The sequence below is a fragment of the Dryas octopetala genome, chromosome 3 (genome assembly GCF_963921425.1).
Source record: "Dryas octopetala chromosome 3, drDryOcto1.1, whole genome shotgun sequence".
In the NCBI taxonomy this organism is placed as follows: domain Eukaryota; kingdom Viridiplantae; phylum Streptophyta; class Magnoliopsida; order Rosales; family Rosaceae; genus Dryas; species Dryas octopetala.
Window position 1 is genome coordinate 24,935,742 of NC_141368.1, and position 8,427 is coordinate 24,944,168.

At 36.7% G+C, this 8,427-nt stretch overlaps 1 long non-coding RNA gene across 1 annotated transcript; it reads left to right on the plus strand.

Annotated features, from left to right (window-relative positions):
* Positions 1–1,062: 1,062 nt before the first annotated feature.
* Positions 1,063–2,222, plus strand: LOC147291986 (uncharacterized). Its single transcript, XR_015121007.1, has 3 exons — positions 1,063–1,320; positions 1,822–1,915; positions 2,163–2,222. It is a non-coding gene; the product is annotated as an uncharacterized LOC147291986 (long non-coding RNA).
* The last annotated feature ends 6,205 nt before the right edge of the window (positions 2,223–8,427 follow it).

The window sequence follows — 8,427 nt, forward strand, 5'->3', positions numbered from 1 at the left end:
AATGGGGAAGATGATGAATAGTGCTGATGTGTGTAGGTGTGTGGCGTGAATGGCAAAGAAGCAATCAGATCTGATTGATACAGTAGGGGAACCAAGCCATGTGCAATGCACATGCATGTTTAGTAAAAAACAGAACATGGGCTTTCAATGAAATGGGCTTTAAAAGTAAAACCCGAAATGGCCCCACTGTAGTGACTGTGACTTAAGTATCAACCACTGTACGTGAAAAATATTGTTCTTTATGTTCAGTGAATGACTAGTCAAATAGACAAAAAACTGTTATTTTCATGAAATGAATGAAGTGCAGTATACCTTGAGTCTTTGTTCATTCTTGACTTCTTCAATACAACTGATCTTGTCCTTAATCTAGCCTAGAGCTTGTGAGTGATTAAATAAAAATAAATACAATGGTTTTGACAAGGAAAATAGCCAATATAACAAATCCTAGAAACTAACAGTATCCCAATTTTAGGTCAGCTTTTCTAAATCATAAACTTTATTAATTATTTCCTAAACTTCTCATTTTATCTTTGAGTGAAATTTGGAAAATAAAATTCTTTTTGAAAAGTGTTTCTAAATAATTTTAGCCATAAATGAGATTAAAAAAGAAAGAAAAAAAAGTGTTCCATCAAATAATTGTGCCCTAAATTATGATTAAAAAAATATAAAATAAAAAAAACAAAAACACAAATTTTTTTGTAACGACCTGATCCCAAAATTTAAATTTAATTTTATTAGTCGAACTGTTTTTAAATTTTGGAAAGGGAATTCTAGTGTTTTAGAGGGGACGTTTAAAGAGTGAAACCTTGGTTAATAATTTTGAGATGGTTAAATAGAACTTGAAACCCCAAACACGTGGGCGGAAGCGGAGTTTAAATCGGAGTTTCAGGGAAGGGACTACGTAGATTTTTCTAGAAGGGCGATTTTGTAATTGTAACAAAGAGATTTTTTTAAAAAACCAAAAATCAGAAAAAAAATTTCCTCATTTTACACACACACACACACACACTCTCTCTCTCTCTCTCTCTTTCTCTCTCTCTTTCTCTCTCTCTCTCTCTTTCTCTCTCTCTCTCGCATCCTCCTCTGTACACACACACCCGACTGCGGCCACCACCACCTCCGGCCGTTCTCCAAGAGACCCAGCCACCCACGCGACCCCCTCCTGCAGGTGCCGACACCCACTGAGTTCACTAGCAACTTAGCCTCGCGCGCACAGAGAAACCTAGAAAACCCCAGCTGCCACTCTCCTCTGTCTTGCCAAAAATTCCGGCCAATCTTCATCACGATTTCTTCAATGTTTTAATGGGTTTTCCCCTTGAGGTATGAGCTTCTATTTCCTTTGAATTTGGTTGGGTTATTTTGAGGTTTGTGAAAAATGGAAACTTGGGGATTTAGCACCCATTTCGGGTTCCTCTTGTAATTGCGAAAATTGAGGATGTTGTATGTAATTTTGGACAACTCTCACCCATAAGAACCTTTAATTGATGTTTAGACTTGGAAATTTGAAGCGATTTTGGAGAATTGAGAGTTTTTGCATATTTAGGAACATAATTTTGAAGGTTCATGGGCCATTTCAGGTTTGCCTTAAAAATTTGGGTTTGGGGATTATTCTTGGACCATTGTTGGACAATATCTATTCATTTGAAACCCAATTGAAGTTCAGAATTTAAAAGTGATGTGAAATTTGGAGAAATTGTGGAATTTGATTTTAGTGCCGCCACTTTGAGCAGCAACGACGGTGGTTCTGATCACCCCATTGTCATTTTGATTTCCTAGCATTAATTTGAATACTTTGACTAAGTTGGTTGGCGATTTTGGTAGGTGGAGGCTACTCGAGTTGACGAAAGTTCATTTGGGATCAAATCGGACCCTTGTTGGATAACGAAGCTATCCTCAGATGATTTTCTTGTTTTAGGTAAGCCACTTGCAGGGTTCATTTTGACATTTTGGTCTAGTTTGAGATCTCGGGTGTCGTGGGTCGAGTCGAGGATGTTTTGGGAATAGGTTTTAGAGTGTCATAGTTTTAAAGAAGCGACTTCTAACCATAGGGAAGAATGTGAAGTAGCTAGGACGTTGGGTTCCTTGTACACACACACACACACACACACACACTTTATTGGTTGTTAAGACAAGACTAATTGTATGTTATTGCTTTTTATTAGGCGAGACGACTGTGGCTCGTGACGATTCAGCAGAGGATCAAAGTTAGATTCCCAATCTGTGAGTGGACTTTGTCTTTCCGAATTATTTTGCGTATTTAATGGATTAAATCATTTCTTGGTTTATTTGAGTATAGATTAAGTTAAAGGATTTTGGATATGGTTATGTTTTGATTGAATTATAATTTTCAAGGTATACAGTGTCATCATGGGTTTTTATTAAAAGATGATTTCTTCATTTGAGATGGATGCTTTGTCTTGGTTTTAAAAGTAGCGAGAGTTAAATGATTTCTATGCAATCTTTATACAATTAATTATTGAGAATAGATAGATTTCTAGTTTTGAGTTAACTTTGAACGATATTAAAGTAACTGATAATTTTATGGCTGATTTCCCTTGTCAAGAGGTTATTTTCAGTGGTTATGAGATATTTAGGAATGGTTTTGATTTGGGTCAAATCTATGATTAAGTATGAACTTTCTCACAAGCAAGTGTTGATGTTGTTGCAATACATGATAATGAATTCGAAATACAGGAGGCATTATATTTTTTTTTAAATGATAGGTGTGAGTTAGTTTGAGAACGTGGTGTTAGAGCTTGTGCGAAGATACATGTCTGCCCATGCATTGATTCGCTCTGCACGGGAAGTGGCGAGCCTACTCACCTGCCTGCTCGTGCATTGACCTACATTCCTGTCTGTTTGTGTATCGATTCGCTCTGCATGAGAAGTGGCGAGCATTCCTGCCTGCTGGTGTATCGATTCGCTCTACACGAGAAGTGATAAGCATTTTTGCCTGCCCGTGCATCGATTCGCTCTACACGGGAAGTGACGAGCTTACATGCCTGCCTATGTATCGAGATCATTATGCACAGGAAGTGGTGAGCTTATCTGCCTGCTCGTGCCTATGCACGGGATGTGGCGAGCTTAATTACCTAAGTGTTTGACTAGCAGCTTTCCTGGATACTAATATGATGTGATGTTTCATTTCATGGCTTAGGGATGAATAGTTTGCATGAATGACAATGGAGGATTTGAGTTAATTACATTATTGTCTATTTTGGTGTGATATCATGTTTAATCGTTTACCTTGCCTGTTTTATGGAAGTTCTTTTTGGATCATTTGTGTTTACTTGAATGATGAAAATGTTTACGTAGACTAATCGTTTATTTTGTTTGAAAAGGAGTTTCGACAGGGTTTTAAAACATGGAGATTTCAAAGAGTGATGTGATGTCTCAGAGTTCATTGATTTTTTTTTAAACTCCTGAAAAGAAAAGTAAATTTTTATGTTGCGTTTCATAACATGTCCACTCACTGAGATTTTTCTCTCACGTCTTGTCTATTTTGTTTTAAATTTTCCCCCAAGTAGGAGCAGTCGAGCCAGGAGAACGTTGAGGCATATTGAAAACGTTTGAGGATCTCATAGGCTAGAGTCCCCTTACATTTTTATTTGTATAAAAACTAGAATGACTCTGATAACCTGTAAAAATTAGTTGTATGTTATTTTACTTTATCTTGGACAAGTCAGAGACCCTTATTTGCTTTGTGGTAGAGATGGCTGAAAGGAATAGAAGTGTTTTATGCAGGTTTTATAAGTATGAGATAGTCTAATTTCAGGGGAGGTTCTGCCAAATTTTCGGTACAATTTTCCTTGGTATTGGATCCCACAGGACTTACTCCGGGTTTCAGGGTGGAATCCAAGGGCGGACCTGTCATTTTTATCTAAATATTTTGCACCTAAATTAGATTTTCAAAAAATGTACAAGGATGCAGGATGAAGTCTTCTGTAGTTCTATGCCCTGTACTTGCAAGGAAACCTAATTGCTCAAGTCAAAAAAGTGTTAACAAACTTCAGAAAATCTAACTTACATGTATTTTATCCATGAAAGTGATGTAGCAGAAGGTTGGAATATTTTCAGGTCAAAATTATGTTGTTGTTATTTTAACTTGCTTCTCCCCTACACAATTGACAAAAGAGAAAGACTGCTTCTTTAGGGTCTCACTCTGAAAATGTTGTTATAATTAATGCCAGTCCATGAAACAATATCCCGATGACAACTTGCCTCCAAGAAGAGTATATAACAGTTAGAAATATCCCCTCCAAGATCAGAATAAGCTTTAACTAATGCAGGGGCCACTTCAATATTTTTCAATATAAAACCAGTTTTGACAGTGAGACAATGCAATTGAAAACAAAGCTTAGTAACCACATATCATCGAGAGGTTGATTTGCCACTTTTTGGAAATATTAGGTCTATATGATATGTTATTTGTGTGGAATTGCCCAAAACCAAGTTATTGTTTGATTGGATGATGTTTATTCCGTAATGGCAGATCATGCATATCAAGTTCTTTTTCATAATGGCCACCTTAGATTTACTTGGCAGGGACCTCATATACACATGGTGGTGGGTCACACCATTGACTCATGATTGGCTGAAGTCACTTAAGACACCTCATATGTATGTGAGATTATTATTGATATGATGAAAAAAAATATTCTTAATTTATTTATATGAGAATTGCCTTGCTATTTCCATGATATCGATCTATCTTGGGCGTCATTCTCTATTCAAGAGTTTGGCATATTATCACCAAATATATTACTATGGCACCAATTTGCAAGGGGGATGGGCTTTGATCATTTTGTTATTGAAAGGGTAGAGTATCTAGCAATCATTCTTGGGCATATATGACTATCTGGATTAGTTTTTGGATTTTCATCATATGCATATATGACAGTTTGGCATGGCCCACTTGAAATTGCGTAATTTTACTATGTAACATGCATTGCTTGATATGCGAGCGAAAATGACCTTTGAACTTTGTAATTTGTTGGTTGATGTCTATTCTGGGAATAACATATCATCCAATCATAGCTTAAACTCTACAGCTCAGAATTTCAGTGAGTGAAATTTATATATTTGGGGACTTCATATATAGACTCTTGTTGGAAGAACTACATTGCTATCAAGAAGGTTCTATTCCAGTTTTTTGTGACAATAGTTCAGCACTCAAGCTTTCGAAAAATCTAGTTTTACATGGCAGGAGCAAGCATATTGATGTGAGATATTATTTCTTGCGTGATCTCTGCAAAGATGGTGTTATTGATATGATTTATTGTAGAAGTGAGGATCAAGTGGCATACATATTAATTAACCAAGCCTTTCAAGTTGCCTGTGTTCGTGAAGCTAAGGAAATTGTTGGGAGTTGGTTCTTTGAAGTGATTGTTGTCAGCAATGAGGAACTAAAGTTTTCCTTTAAACTGAAGCAAGGCTAGGCTAGCCTCAACTTAAACACGGGTTAGTAGTTTATGATGGACCATGGCTTAGTACCCATGGATACAAACGCTCGATACAATAAAGGCGTACGTGAGGCCTAGGTGGGCCTCAATACATTGAATTAATGTCCGAAGCCAATGATAGCTTAGGCTTAACATGAAAAGAATGCCCCAACCCGATAATATAGGCTTAGGGCTTCGTTGTAAGGGAGTCTTAGAGGCCTACACCCAGGGGATGCCCTGGAAGAGAGGTGCTTTGGAGATGGCCCGGTACCGATACCGATCCATGATAAGCTCTGACTAGGACAACTGTTTAGCTCGATCAACATGCCACTGCTAATTACATGTTCCCAACCAAAAAGTACCATTTTGCTCAAAAACTTGGGGGACTTCTGTTGATACCCATTTTGTGTCATGTTGAGCCCTAGATCGAAAATATTGGGCCTTAGAGTGGATATGACCTTATTGTTTAATTGTATCAAAATTAACCTTTAGCTGTGTTATATCCAATTAGGGTAATTGTAAAGGTGATGGTCTTATCATCTATTATAAATAAAGCCCTCCGCCTAATAAGATGGAAAAAAAAAAATCATAACGCCTCCTCTAGGGCTCTTATATTTCTCTGTACTCTTCAATTATTCATAGTGAAGCCCTACTCACAACCAAGTGGACGTAGCCTGGATCTAATTTGGATCAGGTGAACTACTATACATCCTTGTGTTCCCTTGTGAGATTATCGTTTTATGTTTTGATTATTGTCGTTGATTGCTTGATGAAATTTGTGCATCAACAATCTGAACTATGTAGTGGAAGTCGTGTGAGTCCTATTCTTTAGGGACTCAGTTGTTTAGTTGCAAGTTTGTAGGAGAAGCCAGGATATCATGGAATCTTGGTTAGTGGCTGAATGTGCTTTTTTACACTCGTATTATTTTTGTTCATTCAAAAGATTATCTTTGCTTCAATATTATTTTTATTGTTAATTGTTATCTTTTGGACTTTGATTTCACGTCCATCACTCGAACATTCACTTTCACTTACCGTATTATAGTCATGACACCAAATTAGTAAACACTACCCTGAAGTCCTTCCAACCAAGGTAGTGGAAGCCCCCGGTTGGGACCGGGTTCCTTCCTCAGTCACAGTCTCCTGGTTAGAAGACAGACTTGTGCGCAGGACTACAGTTATACGCTTGGCCTATGTAACAACCCGAATTTTCGGCTTATAGTAATTTTGTTATTTAAGATTTTCAACCTTGTTTTTAAGGTTTGTTTAAAGGAATTATAATTTTTCTTAACTTTATTTTAACTAACTTAGACTTTTGATTGTGGTTCTATAGTTTAGTTGTGTGGAAGTGAATTTTGGAAAAGGATATTCAAGAGTTTGGTGATTATTTTATTTATTTCTATTTTTCAAAATTAAATTATAAGAGGAGGATTTTTCATAAATTTTCTAGATGTTACCTGACTATTTTGAAATCATAGAAAGTTAGTACTTAGTGAGACGAGTCCTTAGGATTTTTCGGGGAATTATTTAGAGTCCCGAACTATTTTTGGTGAATTTTTGAAGTTTGGAGAAATTATAAAATAGGGAAAAAGAAAGGAAATTAAAAAGGACGATGATTGGGCAGACAACCGCCCACATGGTACGTTACCATTCGCCCAAAGGCGCTGACACAGCAAGCGTACGCAAGGATCGGTGCGCTGCATCACATGAGATTAAAACCACGTTTTAATCCCAGCCACACAGCATCATTAAAGACCATTTGATCTTGGCCGTCCATTCCTTGGAGCGACCCGGTCACCTCTGGGCGAGCTGTTTGACCTGCGTGTCGACCCACTTCGCCCAGCCCGTTTGACCTGTTGGATCTTCCCGTTTTATCTCACAAAATATCTTTTTTCTGACCCACGGTTACCGCTTGACCTGGTTTGGAATTCCCCTCTTGTTAGTGCATTTTTAGGTGTTTTTGTCCTACATTGAAAACTTACAACTTCTTCCCACCCTCTTGTGCCTATATATAAAGACGCTTGTACCTCATTTTCACTTGCACTACCAAGTGAAGTTAGAGTTACTCACTTCTTGGTTCTTTGAGAGTCTATCTAAGAAGAGACATACCAAAAGGGAATGAAGAAAATTTTCATAGTTAAAAGTTTTGGAGATCAAGGAGGAGGAGTCCCTAAGAGTGAAGTCTAGCTTTGGAGATCTACAACTGGATAACTATTTTAATATTTAGGCTTTAATTTTAGGTTTGCATGCTTAGTTTAATTAAATAGGATTTATTTATTAATTAAGCATGCGTAGTTTTATTTTGGAGATTTAATTGCTTAATTATAGATTAATTAAACATAATTAGTTATAGCTTTAATTTGGAGATAATTAAAGGCTAATGATATGCTAGACTTAGCATGTCCCTATTATAGAGATTAAGTTAAATTTAAGTTATTATTCAACCTTGGTTAATTAGTGGCTTGTTTTGGAGAAATGCTAATTAATTAAGATAATTGAATAATACTTAGGTTTGATTTATTCTAACCTTAATTAAATTGTGGAATTGTTTTGGATTAAAGCAATTACTCAAGTGGTTTGGCTTTAAGATAAAAATTGAAACTAATAAACCCTTAAAGAGTAGAGTTTGGTCAACTTAGGACTAGAGTCTCTTAAGGGCGTGTGACCCAAGAGGAAGGGTCATTACGAAATTGTGTTGAACTTAATTTTTGACTAAGTTGTTGTATGTCGGATATTAGAAACACCAGTTATTGAATGATTTCTTTATGACGTAACAATAAAGCGGATGGATTTGAGACATATGAGGATGCATGGGCAAGAAGCGCATTGGATTCCAGGTAGGGAGATTTATCCTACATTCTTGACTATGGACTTTGTGTGTGTGCGCGTGATTTTAAATTATTATAACATGTTATGATTATTATGTATATTGTGATTGGTTTGAGAGTTAAGGATTGTGACCTTGGGTTCAAGTCCTTAAACCTTT